The 23270-nt window shown below is 38.4% G+C and overlaps 1 non-coding gene across 1 annotated transcript; it reads left to right on the top strand.

Annotated features, from left to right (window-relative positions):
- Positions 1–4424: 4424 nt before the first annotated feature.
- Positions 4425–4530, top strand: LOC140876998 (small nucleolar RNA R71). The gene has a single exon (XR_012149220.1). It is a non-coding gene; the product is annotated as a small nucleolar RNA R71 (small nucleolar RNA).
- Positions 4531–23270: the final 18740 nt, after the last annotated feature.

Below are 23270 nucleotides of genomic sequence, written 5' to 3'. Positions count from 1 at the left end.
TTAAAGGTTCTATTAAAGCTATATACTCTCCCGAGCTATATAAATAATTAACAGTGTAGTTCCTATTGATCCTACTCAAAATCCCCTCTCCCGAGCAATGATTCTAAGTAAATATAACAACTCAATTTATGGCCAATAAATTAAGAAGACATTCAATTCTAGAAACACAATTAATCTATAAAAATTCAGTTTATTAAAATCAAAGATTCATGAATATGTCTCAACCAAGCTACGTCAACCTCAAGACCAGAAAAATTTAGTTCATGCTTGAATTCAATAAAAACCAAATAATGTTTAATATCTCAAACATAATTCAACAATCAAAAGAAAATAAAAAGAAGAAACAAAGCCGTAGTCTTTCTTCCGTGTCCGGTCGAAAAGTCTTCGTCTTCGTTCCAAGCAATCTTCAGTTCTTCAACTCCAAAAAACTCACAGAAGTGCTCTCTCGAATATTGTGTGTATTGGTGGCTGATAGATCCTTCCTATGACTTCGAAAAATCTCTTAAATATGACCTAAAAATCGTCCAAAAAAATACCAAAGATATCCCCAAAGTTTCCATAAACAATCGGACTCTAATATTCCAAACAGACGACGGCGCGGGCGCGCCGAAAACAGGGCGGGCGCCCTCTCAACTCGCAAAACATACTTTTAAAAATTCCTCAATGGCGCGGGCGTGCCTAGGGTAAGCGCGGGCGCGCTCTCAGCTTGACTCTTTATCTTGAACTCTTCAGTAACAGCGCGGGCGCGCCTAAGGATAGGGCGGGCGCGCCTCTAGCTCGAACTCAGCCTTTTTTTCTTCACTTTTCCAACTCTTGAATTTCTTTGTAAACTTCCATCTTGTAAGCTTATTTCCACTTGAACACATCAAAATCCATAACTTCCTACAAACACAAAAACAACAACAATTTCACGCAATATCTACCAATAAATTCCAAAAGTCAAGTAAAACCATATACAAATTAAGTGCACAAAATGCACTTATCACTTAACGTCATGGAAAAACTTCTTCTTTTGATGTCGATTCAACTCTGGAGGCATAGCACCACAAGACAAAAAATTCGCTATATCAGCAAACCAAGAGGTATAGGAACTTACCTCAAAGATCTGTTCATCCGAAAACAGTTCCTTTATGCTTTCCTCCTCCTTCACGTTCTCTAACTCCAATCTCGATAAGTGATCTGCAACTTGATTTTCACTTCCCTTCTTATCCTTGATTTCAAAGTCAAACTCTTGTAACAGTAGGATCCACCTTATCAAGCGTGGCTTAGCGTCCTTTTTGGCAAACAAGTAGCGAATCGCTGCATGGTCAGTATAAACAACTACTTTAGTACCAATTAAATATGGACGAAATTTATCAAAAGAAAAAACTACTGCAAGCATCTCTTTTTCTGTAGTAGTGTAGTTTTGCTGGGCGGCATCCATGGTGCGGCTGGCATAATATATGGCTCTGAAAATCTTATCTCTCCTCTGGCCTAATACAGCGCCCACTGCATAGTCACTAGCATCACACATAAGCTCAAAGGGCTCCTTCCAATCCGGTGCAATCATGATGGGTGCTATGGTCAACGCCGTCTTTATCTTTTCAAAGGCCTGCAAACAATCATCATCAAAAATGAATGTAGAATCTTTTTCAAGTAAATTACACAGGGGTTTTGTGATTTTAGAAAAATCCTTGATGAAACGCCTATAAAACCCTGCATGGCCTAAAAAACTTCTGATGCCCTTTATGTTCTTCGGAGGTGGAAGCTTCTCAATTGCAACCACTTTAGCTCGATCCACCTCTAATCCATTGGATGACACTTTATGTCTAAGGACAATGCCCTCTTGCACGATAAAGTGGCATTTTTCCCAATTTAGCACTAAATTCTTTTCCTGGCACCTCTGCAAAACAAGAGACAAATTATGCAAGCAATGATCAAAAGAGGTACCAAATACGGAAAAGTCATCCATAAAAACTTCCATCACGTCCTCCACCATATCTACAAAAATCGCCATCATACACCGTTGAAAAGTTGCAGGTGCATTACACAATCCAAAAGGCATCCTCCTAAAAGCAAACGTGCCATAGGGACACGTAAAAGTAGTTTTCTCCTGATCCTCTGGTGCTATAGCAATTTGATTATAACCTGAATAACCATCTAAGAAGCAGTAATAGCAATAACCAGAAAGTCTATCAATCATTTGATCAATGAAAGGAATTGGAAAATGATCCTTACGAGTAGCTTTGTTCAACTTTCTATAGTCTATACAAACTCGCCAGCCAGTTACTGTACGTGTGGAGATTAACTCATTATTTTCGTTTTTAACTACAGTAATCCCACCCTTCTTAGGCACCACTTGAACCGGAGATACCCAACTACTATCAGAAATAGCATAAATCACTCCCGCATTCAACAACTTTAAAACTTCTTTCTTAACTACCTCTTTCATGGCAGGATTCAACCGCCTCTGATGATCAACATAAGGAGTATAAGACTCTTCCATCAAAATTTTATGCATGCAAATTGTTGGACTAATACCCTTAATGTCAGAAATTGACCACCCTAAAGAAGTTTTAAATTTTCTCAGAACTCGCAACAATTTATCTTTTTCTACAGCAGACAAATGAGCAGATATAATAACAGGACAAGTAGAATTTTCACCAAGGAATTCATAACATAGGTGCGCAGGCTATGCTTTCAGATCATGAGTTTCAGGAGATACCTCAGGTGCACTATTTTCCAATGCTTCAGATTCCTTAGAACTCACCATTGTTTCTTTCGGAGCGCTGTCTAGGAATACTTTTTGTTCATGTAACTCCCAATCTTCTTCCTTATCAACCACCTCGTTCTCCACCAAACACCTTTCTAGTGGGTCAGTACTTCCTGCACATGAAAAGGAATTATGAGAATTAACAATTTCAATGCTCTTACATGTACTCACCTCGCTTGGCCCCCTCATGGTATGATAAATGTTGAAAATCACAGCTTCACCACCAATGCGAAGTGTGAGCTCTCCTTTATGGACATCGATCAGTGCGCGTGCAATAGCTAGAAAGGGTCGTCCAAAGATCAAAGGAGTTTCTTCATCTTCATCCATGTCAAAAATTACGAAATCTGCGGGAAAGATGAACTTGTCGACCTTCACCAAAACATCCTCCACAATACCTCAAGGATATGTGAGACTCCGATCAGCCAACTGTAAAGTGATGGTGGTTGCCCTGACTTCTCCAAGCTCTAAAGTCCTGTAGACAGAAAAAGACATCAAATTAATACTTGCTCCTAAATCACATAAAGCTCGATTAACTTTAGAACCACCAATAAAACAAGGGATAGTAAAACTCCCTGGATCCTTAAGCTTTTGTGGCAATTTTTTCTGCAGGATTGCACTACACTCTTCTGTCAAATTCACCACTTCATTTTCTTGCAATCGCCTCTTCTTGGACATTACATCTTTGATGAACTTTGCATAGTTAGGCATTTGTTCCAAGGCATCTGCAAATGGAATATTGATGTGTATCTTCTTAAAGATATCTAGAAACTTGGAAAATTGCTCATCAAGTGCCTTCTTCTTAAACCGCTGTGGGTATGGAAGTTGTGGCTTGTACATCGGTTTAGATTTAGATTCCTTCTTGGGCTCTTAAACCACAATTTCTTCAGCCACTGGTTCTTCTACTTCTTTTTCTCTGCGCTTTTCTTCAGCTTCTAACTTCTTCCCACTTCTTAACTCAACTTCTTTGCATTGTTCTTTTGGATTCACTTCAGTATTGCTGGGAAACTGCCCTCTGTTTTGATCCTTCAAAGTATGTGCAAGCTGTCCAATCTGTGTCTCCATTGATTTCATCATAGCTCCCAAACTGCACATGTGTGTCTCCATGCTGTCCATTCGAGTTTCAGTCCTCGACATTCGCTTATTAGATTCAGTAACAAATGTAGACACCACATCTTCCAACGACGCTTTACCTTACCCATGATTTGTATTGAATCCCGGAGGGGGTTTCAACACATTCTTGTTGTTGGCATAAGAAAAGTTTTCATGGTTACGTAAACCAGGATGATAAGTATTAGGAGGAGGGTTACCTCGATAATTTCCATAGCCTCTAGGATTGATATATTGAGCTTCCTTAGGTGGATGAGATTCTTCTATGGCAACTGATACACCTGCAGGTTCTGCGATATTCACCTTGTTCAGAGAAGCAACTTGTGTACTCAACGCAAATAACTGTGCATTAATGGATGTAAGAGGATCCACACTGTACACTCCCTTCTTGACTCCCGTACGTTCAGATGACCATTGATAACTATTGATAGTCATCTGTTCCAGCATATCATAAGCCTGAACGGGGTCCTTGGCAAATATGGTACCTCCAGCAGCAGAGTCCACCGACATTCTTGTATGCGTATTTAATCCATTGTAGAAAAACTCTATTTCTTCCCAATCTGCAATATTATGATTAGGACAACGCCTTAACAAATCTTTGTACCTTTCCCATGCCTCATATAGCTGTTCTGAATCATGCTGTTGAAAGGTATTGATCTTAATCTTCAGCTGGGTTTCTTTGGATGGTGGAAAGAATTTCTCTAAGAATTTCACAGCCATGCCTTCCCAAGTTGTTATGCATCCTAGCGGCAATGCCTGCAGCCAACTCCGTGCCTTGTCCCTGAGAGAAAAAGGAAACAAACGTAAGCGTATTGTATCCTCAGAAACATCATTTATTTTAACAGTATCAGTAATCTCTAAAAAAGTGTGCAAGTGTAAATGAGGATCAGCAGTGGCAGTTCCATTGAATTGGTTCTGCTGAACCATGTTAATTAATGCCGGCTTCAACTCAAAGTTGTTGGCATTTATTGTCCCTCGAGCGATTCCAGAATAGTGAGCCTGGATCGTCGGCCTGAAATGATCTCTAATTGGCACCAAGGGCAATTCATTAACATTTTCTTCAGCCATGTTAAGTTGTTCTTCTCTCCTAGCTCTTCTCAAAGCTCGTGCAGTTCGTTCAATCTCTGGATCAAAGAGCAAAGAATTCGCACTTTGAGATCTTCGCATAAACTGAAATTAAGAACAATAACAAATTATTAGTAATTAAATTAAAATAAAGAAAAGCTCTAAATTAAAACTTCGACTAATTGGTAACAAGACTAAAAATTAATCAAAATTATTTCCCGGCAACGACGCCAAAAACTTGTTGTGAAAAATTACTCGCAAGTGTACGAGTGTCTAGTTTTAGTAAAGTGAAAGAGAGAGTGTCGATCCCACAGGGAATAATTTGAAAATATTCAATACTTGCAATTAAAATAGTCTTAATTTTATTTAGAAAATTAAATTTTAGAGGGGTTAATGACAAATTAAATAAATAGAGAAAATTGAAAAGCGCGCACAAACACAATCCTTTAGAGATTATCAATCAGAGAAAAATAGTCTAGAGGTTTGATTTCACCTGGTCTCAACAATATTCAATCCCAATCAATCTATTTTCATGAATTCATTTAAATTAATAACCAAGAACACATAGATTATACTATTTCCCTCTCCCGAGTATCAAATAGAATGTATCAATTACAGATCGATTTCAATATCCCTATAAAAAATCTACTTGTAATGATATGTGTGAAACAATGTTCTTTTTAGGTTCTATTAAAGTTATAAGCTCTCCCGAGTCATATAAACAATTAAAAGTGTGAATTCTATTGATCTTATTCTAAATCCCCTCTCCCGAGTGCCGGATTCTGAATAAATATGACAAATCAATTTATGGCCAATAAATTGAAAAGACTATCAAACCTAGAATCACAATTAATTTAGAAGAACTCAATTCATAAAAATCAACAATTCATAAATATGTCTTGACCAGGCTACATCGACCTCTAGACTTAAAAAGTTTAGTTCATAATAAAATTCATAACAATATAAATCATGTTCAGAAATTCAAACATAATTCAATCTCAAAAGAAATAAATAAAGTAAAGATAACAAATCCGAAGTCTTTCTTCCGTGTCCGGTTGAAAAGTCTTCGTCTTCGTTCCAAGCAACTCCAAATCTCGATCGAAACTTTAACGACTTTTCTCTCAAGATTATTTTTGTGTTGTGGCCGCTGTTGTAAAACTGGCGTTCAGATCAATCACGATTGATACCCGGTGCAGCGGAAGTTTAAAAATTTTATCATGGAACAATTCCATGGTGTGGGTATCAACCATTCAACGATTAAATTATAAGTGTGTGTAAAATTCAAATAACAATTAATTAAATTTTACCTTCAATATCGAAGCGAGATTATTGGACACCACACAGATTTCTCTGCGCTTCTTGTATCTCCCAGGAACTGATGAACTCCTTCAATCAGGTCCACGAATGAGGTTTTAATCCCTCTGATAGATTGCACTAGAAAATCTATCAGAAGTTTTTCTGCGAAGAGATTAAACGAATCTGATTCGTTATTCCTGACTGCAATTCAAAATCACAGACCGGAGTTTTCTCTGACAGAGAGGGAGGGGTGATCGGCCGAATTATTGAGAGAGAGGCTAGGTTTTTTTTTCGAAAACTCTGTCTCAAAATAATGACCTGTTGTGTTGTAATTTCTGTACTGTAATAACTTATTTATAATGCAGGCCACTAACACCTTAGGGCCCATTAGTCATAAGTTGAGGCCCGACAAGCAAAGCCCGCATGTTCAGAAATTAATATAAAATTCATCGTGACTCCGATTGATAAACCGATTTTACCAATGTGCACAGAAACCATTTCTGCACATTTTAAAGTCAAGATAAATTTTTCTGAATCCGAATTCAGTGATTTCCAAAAATGTACATCCCTATGTCATTTTAGGAAATCCTACTCCCTTACTCTTATTTAAGAAGTCCAACTTCTTTATTCATTAAATTTAACTCTTTAAATTTAACTATCTCAACGGGGATTAAAACTCCATTACACTGTGTGACCCTCAATGGTTCAGGGATACAGCTAGCCGTGGGCTCACAACTCCTTGTGACTCGGAACAACGATTTCCGACTTGCCCAACGAATCATGGTAAAGCGCCTAGCAACATCGCCCCATGATTCCCTAGGTATCACTGATAGTGCCTACAAGAACCAGTAGATTTTGGTTAGCGTACAGTACGGTCCCTTCATCCATATATCCCGATCGAATCAACAACCATTGGTATATCGAGAGTCGCTCAAGATTCGATAACTATGCAATACATCTTGAAGATCAAATTAGTGACATCGCATGTGCTACTAAGAAACCATTTCTTAAATCACATCAAGTACTCTGGCCAGAGATTCGTCACACTAATATCTCCTCAGATCGCATAGGATATCCACACTCGCAAGTATGTGGTGAATCCTTGACAACAATGCATCGACTCCTATATGTGTTGTAACTGTACCCAATCCCGATACCTGATGACCCCCATAGAGTCGGTAAACGAGTCAAAGCACAGTACTAGCATATAGAGTCTCCATGATGTTTCAAGTAGTAAGGACTAATGGTGTACAACCAAAACCGCGGACTTTATCCACTCGATAAGTGATAACCACTTGGAAAGTCCGGATAGGGTAGTTCGATTATTCATCCTATGAATATCCATTTGCATGCTTCGAACATCTCCATGTTCCCTACCAATGAAACGTGGTACTCCGCATCGCAAATGCTAGTCTCAAACTCGAGCGATCCTTATCCTTATTATCGGACGGCTCAATCGACTAGGAACAGTTTAGAATATACAGTGACTATAAGATGTATTTCATGATAGACATCCCCATGTTCTACCACATCTTACATACACTATAGTATATTCAAGGTCTTTATCAAAACAACAATAGTATATCACAATATAACAATATGAAGAAAGATAAAGTCATTGCCATTAATAAAAGTGTAAATTATATTAAACAAAAGATCGTTTGTACAAAGAGTCATCAAAGCCCATAGCCACAAGTTGGCTCACTGGGCACCCACTCTTTCAGCCGCTTCCTCCCTCTCATTAGGTCTGAAAAACCCTTAAATACGCCCTTAAGATTCGTCCAAACACCTTCCAAAAATATCCTAAAATTCCCAAAATTAAACACAGCATTTCGTCATACAGACTACGACGCGCGGGCGCACCACAGAAAAGGCGGGCGCGCATAGTACACTGTCTCAGACACTTAGTAACTCGACTTCACGCGCGGGCACACCACACCAGGCGCGTGCACGCATAGCTTCCTGTGGAAAAATTGTTGAGTTTCACTTCAGTTGATGCACGGGCGCACCACGACAGGCGCGGGCGCGTATAGTCGTCTGTCCAGGTTTCTTGAAACTACGAACCATCTTCGCTTGCTTCGATCTTTTCTTGACTTCTATGATTTCTTCTATCATACATTCATTATTTCCTGTAATTCCTGACATCCAACAAAAACAACAACAACTTCCACATAATACAGCTCGAAACCAAGCAATTATCCAATAATATCAACACAAATTACTTGCACAAAAGGCACTTATCAGGCCTTTTGAACTTTCACCAACCTCAAATGTGTTGTTTTCAAAACCTAAACCAGCTGTACCATATCTTTCCATCATGAGTAGAGAATCAAGCTTGGTAGTGCTTGAATTAAACTTGGACAATGTAGCTTTTGCTTTCCGAGTTCTTCTTTTACTTGACTTAATTCCATGTCTTTCTTACTCAGCATAACTTCAAGCCTTGACACATCAGCCTTTAGATCAGAATTTTCTTTTCAAATAATAGTATTCATCTTATTCCTTTCAATTCAATCAGCATGTAACTCTTCAAACATCATCTGAGCTTCTTCCATGGATATTGTCTCATCACCTGAATCATTATTACACACATTATCAGTAATGGAAGAATTTAAACAGACTGACCTTTGGGAGGTGTTACGACCAGGTGTGGCAACACCTGCGGCAACAGCTAAGGGATTTACTTGAAATTTCTTTTTGCTTTCCAGTAGGGCAGATAGGGCAGTGTGGCTTTCTTTATCCTCATGTTCTTCTTCATCAGACTCTTCATCACTTAAAAGCGTATTCATTCCTTTCCTAAGCCTGTTAGCACACTCATTGGCATAATGTCCAAAGTTTTGACAAGCATGACACTCTACCGTGCCTAAATTTTTTTGATAGTGACTTCTTCTTCCCTTCCAAAATCAATCGAGGTTTAGGAGTATCAGTAGGTTTCCTTGGTGACTGTTCTGGTCCAGTAATTCTCAAAGGTTTGTTAGAGAACATTGGCGCCTTGAGTTTTTTATCCGTCTTTCTTGTCTCTTTCATCTTCTTTAGATAGTCATTGAATTTTTTAGTCATGAGTGAGATCGAATCATCATCTAAATCAGACTGATGAAATTCTTGATAGAACTGAACATACTCCTCATATGAGGGCTTTGAATCTTGAAGAGCTCTTGATTTCCCTTTATCCTTCTCTTGTGATGTAAGGTTCATCTCAAAAACTTGAAGAATACTAATCAGTTCAGTCATCTTCATCTTTGAGGTGTCTTTTACTTCCTCAAGCGCCCAGATCTTGCCATTGAATCTCTTGGGCAAAGATCGAAGAACCTTGTTCACCATACTTTCACTAGAAATAGGTCCTCCAAGAGCATGCGCCTCTGTAGCTATATCCTTTAGTCTCTTATCATAATCATCAATAGTCTCATTCTCACCCATCCTGATATTCTCAAATATTTTGTTTAGTAATCTCATTCTCGTACTTCTCACACTATCAGATCCTTCACAATGTTCTTGAAGAGCTTCCTACGCATCTTTAGCAATGGTGCAGTTAGCTATGAGTCCAAACATTCTCATATCCACAGATGAAAAAATCGCATTGATAGCTTTAGGATTGTAGCTTGAACTTTGTGTTTCCTCAGCCATCCAAGTTGCTTCTGGCTTGAGAATATATTCTCCTTTTGGATCTAGCATCTTTGGAGGAGTCCAACCATTCAAAATTCTTTGCCAAGCACGAACATCCATCGCTTTGATAGTATATCGCATCCTCGTCTTCCACAATGCATAATTCGTGCCTTCAAGAACCAGAGGTTTCAAAAACTAGTTCCCAACAGAAGATGAGTCCATCTTATTCCCTGTAATAAAATAAACAAACCAGGATCAGTTCTTAGTGTATCAATAATATGGCTCTGATGCCACTTGTAAGGGAATAAGAGTTGCACATATACAGTTTTAGTTGTTATCACAAGGTGCTGACAACACCTTCAATAACACCTCGAGTAATATGTAGCGGAAAATAATTAAAGCGTGAATAAAATAAACAAAAAACCAAATAAATATACTCAGATTATTAAGCAAGAGTATTTTGGGCAAAACTTTCACTAGAAAAATAATTCAAAGGGTTTTACAAACCCTAAAACTAGTGATTATTATAAAATCAATTTTCTCAACACAAGTGAGAAAATAAACAATAAAAGTTCTCCTAAAAATTCTATGCAAGATAGAATAATAAAACGAGACAAGGAGAAAAATCCTTGAAGCAAAAACACATGAGCAGCACACTTCTCGATCAATGATCTTCAAGTGTTCTTCAAGGCTTCAAGCAATCACGAACGATACGAGCTTCAGAGGATCTTCAGTTCTCCTCTCAATGTACGTACGTGAAGCTATTGAGAAAATCTCAATTAGTTGGTCTCTCCTCTTGTTGCACGTACATCCTCTTAAATAACACAAGAATCCTTCTTCAACATGTTTTCTTGTAGGCGTAGGATTCTGTTGATTTGATCATATCAAATCTACACAAATAAAAAAAGATATACGTTAGATATGATATTATAATTAGCTTAACAAAATCTCAAATCAACTTATTTAAGGAAATAAATAACTTATATAAAAGTTACTATATGTTACTTCATGTCCAAGAAAGGCAAAAGATATTAAATAAAATCTTTTCAAAACTTGAGAAATTTTAGGAATAAAATATTCATTTCAGACTCTTTCCACATGTTATAAAAGTACTCATACTAGAACATTAAAAAATATTACAAAGTATTTGGTGAGTAAATTGATAGCCAAATTGATCATTGACTGATATAAATTTTGATTGTGCTGAAATTTTTGATAAAGTCTTTGACTTGTTTGATAATTAGAATTTGTTTGCGGTTTGTGTAGAATTATTTTTGTTAGAGAATTTATAGTTTTTGTGTTAACAAACTGGAGAGAAAATTTTTACATGAGAACCGAAATAGCTATCCACAAACCTAACCGAGTTACTAAACTGAATTGAGTAACTAAACTTCTCAATGAACTGAACTTAGCAATTTACTCAACCAAACAAGCTACTCAACTGGACGACGTTACTCAACTGGACAAGACAATCAAACTGGACTATAAAGACAACTGAAGATATCTAAAGTGAACTGAATGACCATAACTGGACCAAGCAAGTAAATTGAATTAGAGATCAATTGAATGGTCATCAATTAAGAGACTCAACATATAATCTCAAAAAATATTCAATTAAGTTAACATTTTGGATAAGTTTTCAAGTACAAGCTGCTACATGGAAAAGTGTAGGCGTACTAACTTTGGTACGGAGGTCAGGGATGATGTCGTGCACTAAAATACAAATACAACGGCTATTATCTTTGGATGCTTATCAAGATTTTAATATTATGACCGTAAATCAGCTATAAATATCAAGTTCAATATCAGTTGACGGGTGTCGTCCTGACTCTCAAACACACAAACTGAATCATGATGTCAACTGAAGTAATTAAGAGCTACTGATGTCAACTGTTCTAAGCCCACTTTACATTGTTGTATATCTGATCAAATGTAGGATCATATTTTGCTAAGTTTTGAGTTGTGATATAATTGTAATAGATCAGTCGAGGTGTTGTAAACACATTGTAAAAGGATCAATCGAGGACTGCATTCTTCATTCAAGGTGCTATGAGTTTTTGTTTAGGTAGAATGACAAGTCTTAATTGAATCGGGGTCTTATAAATGAATATTGTAATGTTCATAGTCTTCTAGTGATAAACTTTACAGTGAGTGGAAGGAGTGATGTAGGAGTGATTGAAATCTCCAAACATCCAGAATCATATATTATGTACTTACTTTTAGTCATCATTTCCTCTAGCCATTTCTAGTTCATTCAAATCCGTCAGTTGACTTATTTTCACATATAATATTTGTTAGTCATTTAACATCGACAACCGAGAAATAATAGACTTCAACTTCCAATCCAAACTGAAGTTTCTCAGTAACTAAAATAAGTAAATTTTGTATTAAGTTTGTATTCACCTCCCTTCTACACACATTCCTGATCCTAACAAGATATATCATAGAGAGGATCTTTCTAACTTATGAAGTTATTCATACAAATGTCCCTATCTAATGTGATGTTTATGTTTTCTTTGGAAGATTTGAGGAATGGAGATTGATAATATAAGTACATCTTGTAGCCTTAAATGATGATATGTGGCAAGTGTTGATAGATGATCCAATTATCATTGAGAAACCAAGGAGTAAATGGACCAGTGAAGATAAGAAGCTAGCCAACATTGAAAATATTGCCAAAGAAATTTTTTACAACACTCTGGATAACAACATTTTTAGAAAAATTCAAATCCAAAATATATTTGGAAGAAACTGATTCAGTTAGGCGAGGAGAATGAGAAATTGAGCAAGACAGGAGCCAATGGACTAAATCATATGAAGAATACTGCTGCATAGAAAGTCTATGAAGCCAAGAACCAATCCTGTGCTTCATGGCCAATGATGATGAAAAGAAAAACATTGAAGAAAATGATGTAATATCTAATTTCAATTTTGATAACTTCACACATGATGATCTCATAACTGCACTAGACAACACGATAAAAGAGTATGATAGCTATCTCATGAGTTCGAGGAATTCAAAGCAGAAAGAAAGAGCTTTCCAAATAAGTCAGATCAATTGGACTGTGATAATTCCACCAGGTGTGACAGTATAGAAGCCCATTTAAGTTTACTAATGATTGAGAACACCAACATGAGAACTAAATTCAAAGTAATAATGTCAGAGAATCAAAGGTTGATGAATTTAATCAACACTTACAATAAGTCTTTTATCTCATTAGATCAACTACATGGAATGCAAAAGCAGGTTGTGATAAGACCGGATTAGGCTTTAACATGAATGAAAGAAGTGCATCTGAGATAAATAATCAATCATGTATGGGCAAGCACGTTTCGAAATTTGTGAACTTTTTTAGGTCCAACATGCAGGGCCGATCCTAAAATTTTTTTGGCCTGAGTCTAACTTTTAAAAGAGGCCCCTAAATCATAATGTGTGTTCATATTCTTTTAGACTAATAACAAATTTTTAGATTTAAGAACTGTGCAATAGTCAAAATATTTCTATTTTAATTAAGTAATAAGATCAAACATGTACAAAATGATTACTATAAAATAACTCGTCTAACAGTTTAGAGCTAACAATATTGATCAAATTGTTCAGGAATTTTTTTCTCAATTAATAGCATAACCAATTCATTCAATATTTTCATATAACATGGTTTATTGAGGAAATGTTTTGAAAATATTTAAATTTGAGAAATTTTGTTTTGCACTTACAACTGTAAAAATTATAGTCAACAAGATTTTATAAGCAATATGAGTATTTGAGAAATATCCATCAATTTTTTTTTCAAGTAATTCACTACATCCATTGTCGATTTTGTTTCTCTTGGTAATGAGAACTTCAAGAATGTCAACTCCGAAAATAAATCGTGCTCATTAATATCATAACAACCTTTATGAGTCAGAAAATATGTTTTTATATTGGTCCAATTACACTAATATATAATAAATTTAGAGAATAAAAATATTTTTTGTTTATATTGGGCACGAGAAAAATAATTTATATTTGAAAAAAAATTATCAAGTGACATAGGAATAATAAACATCATAAATAAATTTATCAAAAAGCCCAGAATAATAAAAAAAAAGTTTATATTAGGCAGTAGACAAGAAAAAAATAATTTTCTGAGATATGAATGAAAAAAGCCCAAGAATAATTAATTTATATTAGATCAATTTACACTTTTATATAATAATTGTTTTTCAAAATTATGGGCCCCAAAAAAAAAAGGGCCCAAGTCGAACGGCTCTTCGGCCTCCAAATAGGAACGGTCCTGCCAACATGATGTATGTAGTGACCCGCTCCCAAAATCACCTACTAATTAGTATTTTAAGCATGGAATTAAATTAACTAAAAACATCAGATAAAAATAAAAAAAATCAATTGTATATTATTATACCACCAAATCGAACAGTGTATCATACTCAACAACACAAATGAAACAACAGAAATAAACTCGAAAATGATGCACTGCTCCTCATCTCAAGGACCACTCCTGCTAGAATCATCCAGCCTGAAGCTTGCCCCATGGAATGAGGTGTCCAAGATGAAGAACAAGGACGTGAGTGCTAACGCCGAGTACAAAAATATGAGTATACAAATCTATATGTACATGCATATGACATGAAATGGGTAACTGCATCAACAAAGAAAGCTCATGCTCAGACTGGTGGCTCTAGAGTGCATAGTACCAATTCGGAGATAGCCTTCTAGATACCAGCATGCATAAATCCGAACGTGGATATGAAAACATTGTGACTCATGATGTCCCACTGTTCACGACTAGTGCTTAGCGGCCCTACTATAAATGACTATATCGAAGGAGATATGACTCAACGTGATACATGAACATAAATACATGCATATCATGGCAGGTAAAATGCAACACATAAGAATTCATACTCAACTGGATATCTTAGTCAGTATTAACGTACCTTTATATAGGTTAAGTGTACGTGAACATCCTAGTATCCAAGTCTATAATCAAATGTATACCATATCACTTATATAATTCTAAAAGCCTTAACTAAGTTAATAGATACTCCTAAACTTATCAAAAATCTCGGAGTATAACTGTGTCCGTCGTTAGCCCACTGATAGAGATGACCCCAAACTCTAGGAACAACTTTGCTACGACCCCGGTAGCGCTTTGCTATTGCCCTACCCTCGAGACAACGCCTAGAAAGACTTAAAACTAAAGACTAAATGAAAGAGAAGCTGAGGAATTGGCAATTCAGAATGAGGGTCTCGATCTCTATCCAAAAAATTGTTTCTTATTTTCTTCGCTCGAAGCGCACGAAATCAAGTTTTAATAAAGGATGAGTAAGATTGTAGTGACCCAACATGGAATCACCTACTAACTGACAACTAATAGCATGCATTAAACTTAATACAACAATATATGGAACAGAGTAAAAACGTGCGGAAACATAATCCATAATTTACATATCAGCTTAGTAAATAATCCAGGCTTAATACTGTAGTGATACAACCAAATCAAAAACTTAAATATTATACAGCTATATCGAATCCTGTATAATAAAATCCTCAAGGCTCCTGCTCCCTAGTCCTGCCTTGAACTACCAGCTCCGACCATCCTGCGACCTGCCCCATGAAATAGGGTGTCCAAGATAACAACTAGGACGTGAGCGCTAACGCCCAATACATAGACATGAGTAACCATATGTATATAATGCATGCAACATGATGACTGGTATAGGGTCATCTGAAAAGTCATGCTCAGAACCGGCGCCACATGAGTGCTGCCACCGCACGGATCAACCTCTGGGTGCAACCATACTCGTCCAGTACACCAGAGTAGACAGACATAAATGCCCCCGTCGTCGCGGTACTCTCAGTGACAGACTATCGAGTATAGAGCTGAGCGGCTCTATAGTCAGGTATAACAAGGTATAGACTCAACATGTATATGCACATGACATATGAGTATAGAAGACGGTAAAGCTTACATCATGCCATATAATAATTCCAAATAAATGCAACATATAAACATGTATACTCGCTGGCAATCTCAGTCAATGTGTACGTACCTCTAGGCCAGTTCAAGTAAAGTAGGATCCTAGGTTCCAAGCCTATATTTAAAAGTTCACCATATCACTACATAAATTTTATAAGTCTTAACTAAGCTAATAAGTAATCCCAAAACTTAAATAGATTCCCGAACCATACCTTCGTCCGTAGTTAGCCCTTTGGAGTCGCTAGTCCCGGATGACTATAACCACACCTTGGTTATTCCAGAACCTTTATTATAACCGATAGGGCCCTCAAGTGTATATCTCACACTATATAACTGAAGAAAGAAACTCGGGAATTCGTAATTCAGAAATGAATCTGCGAAGCCCTATTTATAGGCAAAATTCCCGGCCAGGATCGGAACTTCCGATTTCGGGATCGGAGCTTCCGATCCAGCTCATTGCGTGCATGCAGGACACGCCAGGATCGGAACTTCCGATCGCCCGATCGGAGCTTCCGATCTGCTCTACGTCCAATACTTGTCAAAACTCGCGGCTGAGTCATCGAGCATTGCTGGCAGCTGGAGATCGGAACTTCCGTTCCAGGATCGGAGCTTCCGATCTCTGTGCTTCCGATGAGCTTCCGAAGTGGCTAGGATCGGAACTTCCGATCTGGGTTCGGAGCTTCCGATCCGGCCCAAACTCAAAAGCCCATATTCTCTTCCGAAGTCCAATAACACTCCGAAATTACTAACCCTTAATCATGTTTAACATATTATTATCTTAAAATGGAATCTGGGTTACTACATTCTCTCCACCTTTAGATATTTCGTCCGCGAAATAACATCTAAAGACAAAATCAAGATAACAATATGAAACATTAAACCATGTTTTATTACAACAACTGTAATTACATCTTACATGGTAAATCAAAAGTACAAAGAAAATAACTCAGGATATTCCGCTTGCATACGACTTTCAGTTTACCAAGTTGCTTCTTCAACGCCTCGGCGCTGCCACTGTATCATCACAAGTGGTATAGTCTTGTTCCGAAGAACTTTCTCCTTTCTGTCTAGGATACGGATTGGTCGTTCAACAAAAGACAGATCTGGCTCTAGCTAAATATCAGTAGACTGAATCACATGAGATTCATCAGCTATATACTGTCGAAGCAACGACACATGAAAAACATTGTGTATACTGGAAAGATTTGGCGGTAAAGCCAAACGATATGCAACATCTCCAATCTTCTCCAGTATCTGGAAAGGCCCAATGAAACGAGGAGACAACTTGCCTTTCACGCCGAATCTCATCACCTTTCTGAAAGGTGATACTCGGAGAAATACATATTCACCAGGCTCAAACTGAAGTGGCCTGCGGCGAATATTAGCATAACTGTCTTGTCTATCTTGAGCAACTTTGATCCTATGCTTGATCAAATCTACCTTGTCTACAATCTGCTGCACCAATTCAGGACCCTCGACTTGTCGTTCCCCGACTTCATCCCAAAATAACGGAGTACGACACCGTCAACCGTAAAATGCCTCGAAAGGTGCCATATCAATACTACGATGATAACTGTTATTGTAGGCAAATTCGATCAAGGGTAACTGATCCTGCCAAGATAAGCTAAAATCCATGACAGAAGAACATAGCATATCCTCCAGCGTACGAATCGTCCGCTCTGACTGCCCATCAGTCTCCGGATGATATGCAGTGCTCAAACTCAGAGTGGTACCCAACGCCTCCTGAAAACTACCCCAAAATCGTGAGGTAAATCGCGGGTCTCTATCACTGACTATGCTCACTGGAATCCCATGTAATCGCACTATTTCCTGGATCTATAAACATGCCATACGATCATAAGAATACTCCCGGTTATAAGGAATAAAGTGTGCTGATTTTGTCAAACGATCAACGACAACCCAGATAGCATCACACTGACGTGACGTCATAGGAAAGTGGGTAACAAATTCCATAGTCACGTGCTCCCACTTCCATTCGGGAATCTCAAGATTCTGCAGTAATCCACCTGGTCGTCGATGTTCAGCCTTGACCTGTTGACAAACCAAACATCTCGAAACAAATTGATACACACTCCTCTTCATCCCTTTCCACCAAAATCTAGTTCGCAAATCCTTATACATTTTCATGCTTCCAGGATGGACTGATAATCGACTCCTGTGAGCTTGAGAAAGAATATCGTTCCTGAGCTCCGCATCATTAGGTACAACCACTCGATTAGATAGGCACAATAAACCATCTGCCTGAAAATGGAATCCAGATGTATTAACTCCATTGGCTAGACGTGCCAAACTCTGAGTCGTAACATCAGATATCTGAGCATCTCTGATCCGAGAATACAATGCTGGCTCAAATAGAATAGTATACAAACGAATCCCATTCCTCTCTTTCTTGTGCTTGAGCGTAAAACTTAATGAACAACACTCTTGAATCATATGAGATACTTCACTAGTCTGAAGTGCAGAAAGTCTCACCTGCCGACTCAAGGAATCAGCAGTCAGATTAACAGAACCTGGATGATATTTGATTTCACAATCATAATCCTTCAGAAGATCCATCCAGCGTCTCTGTCGCATATTCAACTCCGCCTGAGTGAATAAATACTTCAAACTCTTGTGATCCGTGAATATCTCAAATTTCTCGCCATAAAGATAATGCCTCCAGATCTTGAGCGCAAATACAATGGCGGCCAACTCGAGATCATGCACTGGATAATTACTCTCATGCGTCTTCAACTGTCGAGAAGCATAGGCAATAACATGTCCATGCTGTGTCAAAACACATCCTAACCCCTGACCAGATGCATCAGTATAGACAACATAACCTCCTGATCCAGAAGGTAGAGCTAGCACAGGTGCAGTAGTAAGACGTCTACGCAGCTCGTGAAATGACTCCTCACAATCCGAGGACCAAATGAAGGCAACATCTTTCCGTGTAAGCTGAGTCAAAGGCCTTGCCAACTGTGCAAAATTCTCGATGAACCGACGGTAATATCCAGCTAGACACAAGAAACTACGAATCTCAGCAACCTTCGTCGGTTGAGACCAGTTCAGCACTGCCTCTATCATACTAGGATCAACAGATATCCCTTCATTAGAAATCACATGACCGAGAAACACTACCTGATCAAGCCAGAATTCACACTTGCTCAATTTCGCATACAACTGCTTATCTCGTAACGTCTGTAAAACAATCCTTAGATGCTGTGCATGCTCATCCTTGTCATGAGAATAGACAAGAATATCATCAATGAAGACGATGACAAATCTATCCAGATATTCTCGAAATATCTGATTCATCAGATTCATAAAGACTGCCGGTGCATTCGTCAAACCGAATGGCATCACCAGAAATTCATAATGCCCGTATCTGGTTCTGAAAGCAGTCGTAGATATATCTGAGTCTCGTACCCGCATCTGGTGGTATCCAGATCTCAGATCTATCTTAGAATAAACAGAAGTACCCTGTATTTGATCGAACAGATCATCAATCCGCGGCAAAGGATACTTATTCTTGATGGTGACACGATTCAATTGCCTATAATCAATACACAATCGCATCGATCCATCCTTCTTCTTGACAAATAACACAGGTGCTCCCCACGGAGAAACACTCGGATGAATATATCCCTTATCAAGCAGATCCTGTAACTGCTGTTTTAATTCCCTCATCTCGGACGGTGCCAGACGATAAGGTGCTCGGGATATAGGCGTAGTTCCTGGTACTAAATCAATACCAAATTCAACCTCTCGCACCGGAGGAAAACTAGGAATCTCATCAGGGAATACATCAGGAAACTCGCTGACAACTGGTAACTGATCAATACCCGTACTACTCGTGGACATATCAACTGCATAGATGAGGTAGCCCTCCCCACCTGACTCCAAGACATGACATGCCTTCAGAGCCGAAACAAGTGGCATCGGAGGTCGCGCACCCTCACCATAAAAATACCAGCTATCACCCTCATCCGGATAAAAACTGTACCAGACACTGATAACAATCCACAGTAGCATGATACAAAGTCAACATATCTATTCCCAAGATACAGTCAAAATCTGCCATCGCTAATATCATCAAATTAGCTATTAACACATTACCCTCAAACTCCAGAAGGCAACCCATCACTAGACGCTTAGTTACTATCTTTTGCTCCAACGGAGTAGATACAACTAAATCCATATCTAATGATACATAAGGTAATCTATGTCTCTTAACAAATCGACTAGAAATAAAGGAATGCGATGCTCCAGTATCAATTAATACAAGTTCAGGAATACCACATAACAAAAAGGTACCTGCCAACATGCGATCGCTTCCCTCTGTAGCCTGCTCCTGAGACAGAGCAAAAACCTGCCCTTGAGTCTGTGGACGATAACCAGAAGAACTCTGTGGTGCTGGCTGCTGACGTGGAACAATAGAAGCCTGAGATCCAACCTGTGATCCCGATCCACTAGCAGAACCCATGCGCTGAGGACAATCTCTCTGCAGATGTCCCTGCTGACCACAAATATAACAAGCACCAGTAGCTCTCCGACATGAAGCTGCAGGATGCTTCCCTCCACAATGGCTACAAAACTCCTCCTTCTTCTTCTTCTTCCCAAAACAGAACATACCTCGTGAACCACGAGATCCAGATGAAGTAGTAGGAGTAGAAGAAGACATAGGTCCAGATTGCACAACAGATTGAGCTCGAGGCTCAAAAGATCCACTAGGCTATGCTGGCATCATCAACTGTGCTCGTCTTTTGCTGTTCTCCACAAGACGGCAACGGTTCACTAAAGTCTCAAAAGATACCGGGTCATCACAGACGACAACCTGAGAGTAAATATCTTGGTTCAAACCTTGTAGAAAGATATCTACTTCGATGCATCACTCTCATTAATATGAGGACTGAAAGGTAGCAGACCAAGAAATCTTTGCTGATATTGATCAATATTCATTGATCCTTTCCTCAAAGTAAGAAACTTCATAGATCGTGCTTGGCGAACAGTCGGAGGAAAATACAATTTCTGGAACTCCCGACAGAAATCCCCCCAAGTCACCTGTCCTCTCTCAGTACGTGCCTGAGCAGCTTTGGCATCCCACCAAAAACGTGCTCGATCCTCTAGAACGAATTCTAGAACTTCCAATTTCTGATCCTCAGTACAATCAAAAGCACGAAAAGTACTCTCGAGTTTAGACATCCAACTCCTCGCCTGTTCAGGATTCTCGCCTCCCACCAAAGGTTTTGGTCCTACTTGCATGAACTTATTAATAGAGTAGCGACGTCTACCCTCATGATGACGATGTTGATCACCATGATGGCGATGATGACAATGATGATGACCACCTCCCTGGCCAACACTACCATGACTCTCGTCAGCCATATCCTGAAAAGAATTGCACATTAAAATCCCAAATGCGCAAGAATTACTCAAGACTAAACTAAATCCCAAGTACTAATCCCAAAATCTAAGCATGCTCTGATACCAAAAATGTAGTGACCCAACATGAAATCACCTACTAACTGGCAACTAATAGCATGCATTAAAATTAATACAACAATATATGGAACAGAGTAAAAACGTGCGAAAACATAATCCATAATTTACATATCAGCTTAGTAAATAGTCCAGGCTTAATACTGTAGTGATACAACCAAATCGAAAACTTAAACATTATACAGCTATATCGAATCCTGTATAATAAAATCCTCAAGGCTCCTGCTCCATAGTCCTGCCTTGAACTACCAGCTCCGACCATCCTGCGACTTGCCCCATGAAATAAGGTGTCCAAGATAACAACTAGGACGTGAGCGCTAACGCCCAGTACATAGACATGAGTAAACATATGTATATAATGCATGCAACATGATGACTGGTGATGACTGGTATAGGGTCATCTGAAAAGTCATGCTCAGAACCGGCGCCACATGAGTGCTGCCACCGCACGGATCAACCTCTGGGTGCAACCACACTCTTCCAGTACACCAGAGTAGACAGACATAAATGCCCCCGCCGTCGCGGTACTCTCAGTGACAGACTATCGAGTATAGAGCTGAGCGGCTCTATAGTCAGGTATAACAAGGTATAAGCTCAACATGTATATGCACATGACATATGAGTATAGAAGACGGTAAAGCATACATCATGCCATATAATAATGCCAAATAAATGCAACATATAAACATGTATACTCGCTGGCAATCTCAGTCAATGTGTACGTACCTCTAGGCTAGTTCAAGTAAAGTAGGATCCTAGGTTCCAAGCCTATATTTAAAAGTTCACCGTATCACTACATAAATTCTATAAGTCTTAACTAAGCTAATAAGTAATCCCAAAACTTAAATAGATTCCCGAAACATACCTTCGTCCGTAGTTAGCCCTTTGGAGTCGCTAGTCCCGGATGACTATAACCACACCTTGGTTATTCCAGAACCTTTATTATAACCGATAGGGCCCTCAAGTGTATATCTCACACTATATAACTGAAGAAAGAAACTCGGGAATTCGTAATTCAGAAATGAATCTGCGAAGCCCTATTTATAGGCAAAATTCTCGGCCAGGATCGGAAATTCCGATTTCGGGATCGGAGCTTCCGATCCAGCTCATTGCGTGCATGTAGGACACGCCAGGATCGGAACTTCCGATCGCCCGATCGGAGCTTCCGATCTGCTCTACGTCCAATACTTGTCAAAATCGTGGCTGAGTCATTGAGCATTGCTGGCAGCTGGAGATCGGAACTTCCGTTCTAAGATCAGAGCTTCCGATCTCTGTGCTTCCGATGAGCTTCCGAAGTGGCTAGGATCGGAACTTCCGATCCGGCCCAAACTCAAAAGCCCATATTCTCTTCCGAAGTCCAATAACACTCCGAAATTACTAACCCTTAATCATGTTTAACATATTATTATCTTAAAATGGAATCTGGGTTACTATAAAGATATCGTTCTCTTTGAGACTGAATAGTTAATATTAGACTGAATGATCGTGACTAACCCAAATTAATCCTATTTAAAGCTACTGCAATTAAAAGGTTCTAGATTATATAAATTACAAAGTTCAGGGACTAATAAATAATTGTGATCAATTAATAAGAGAGTTTTAGAAGAACGACTTTGTTCGACCTTCCACCATGTCTATTTTCTATCGACGTTTATATTGCAAAATTTTCAATTCATTAGCCTAGAATCCAATTATTAGTATCCCCTTTCCCAAGTGACGAACAAATATTAATTATCTAATATAGACAGCGATATTCCTACCAACAATCTAATATTAAATAATCATGAACAACATGAAATTCTCAATGCTTCGATAACATCATACACCTTCTGGATATATAATTGCTAACGATGTGTTTTTCTATGTCTTTTTTAGAATTTTCTCTCCCAAGTAATAATTTAAACACATAAATCAATCGACCTATGACGAGTAGAATCGAAATTAATAATTCAAAAAAACACAAATGA

Source organism: Henckelia pumila, chromosome 1 (assembly GCF_033568475.1).
Source record: "Henckelia pumila isolate YLH828 chromosome 1, ASM3356847v2, whole genome shotgun sequence".
In the NCBI taxonomy this organism is placed as follows: domain Eukaryota; kingdom Viridiplantae; phylum Streptophyta; class Magnoliopsida; order Lamiales; family Gesneriaceae; genus Henckelia; species Henckelia pumila.
The sequence above is the reverse complement of the archived record's forward strand: the minus strand, read 5'-3'. Positions and strand labels throughout refer to the sequence as shown.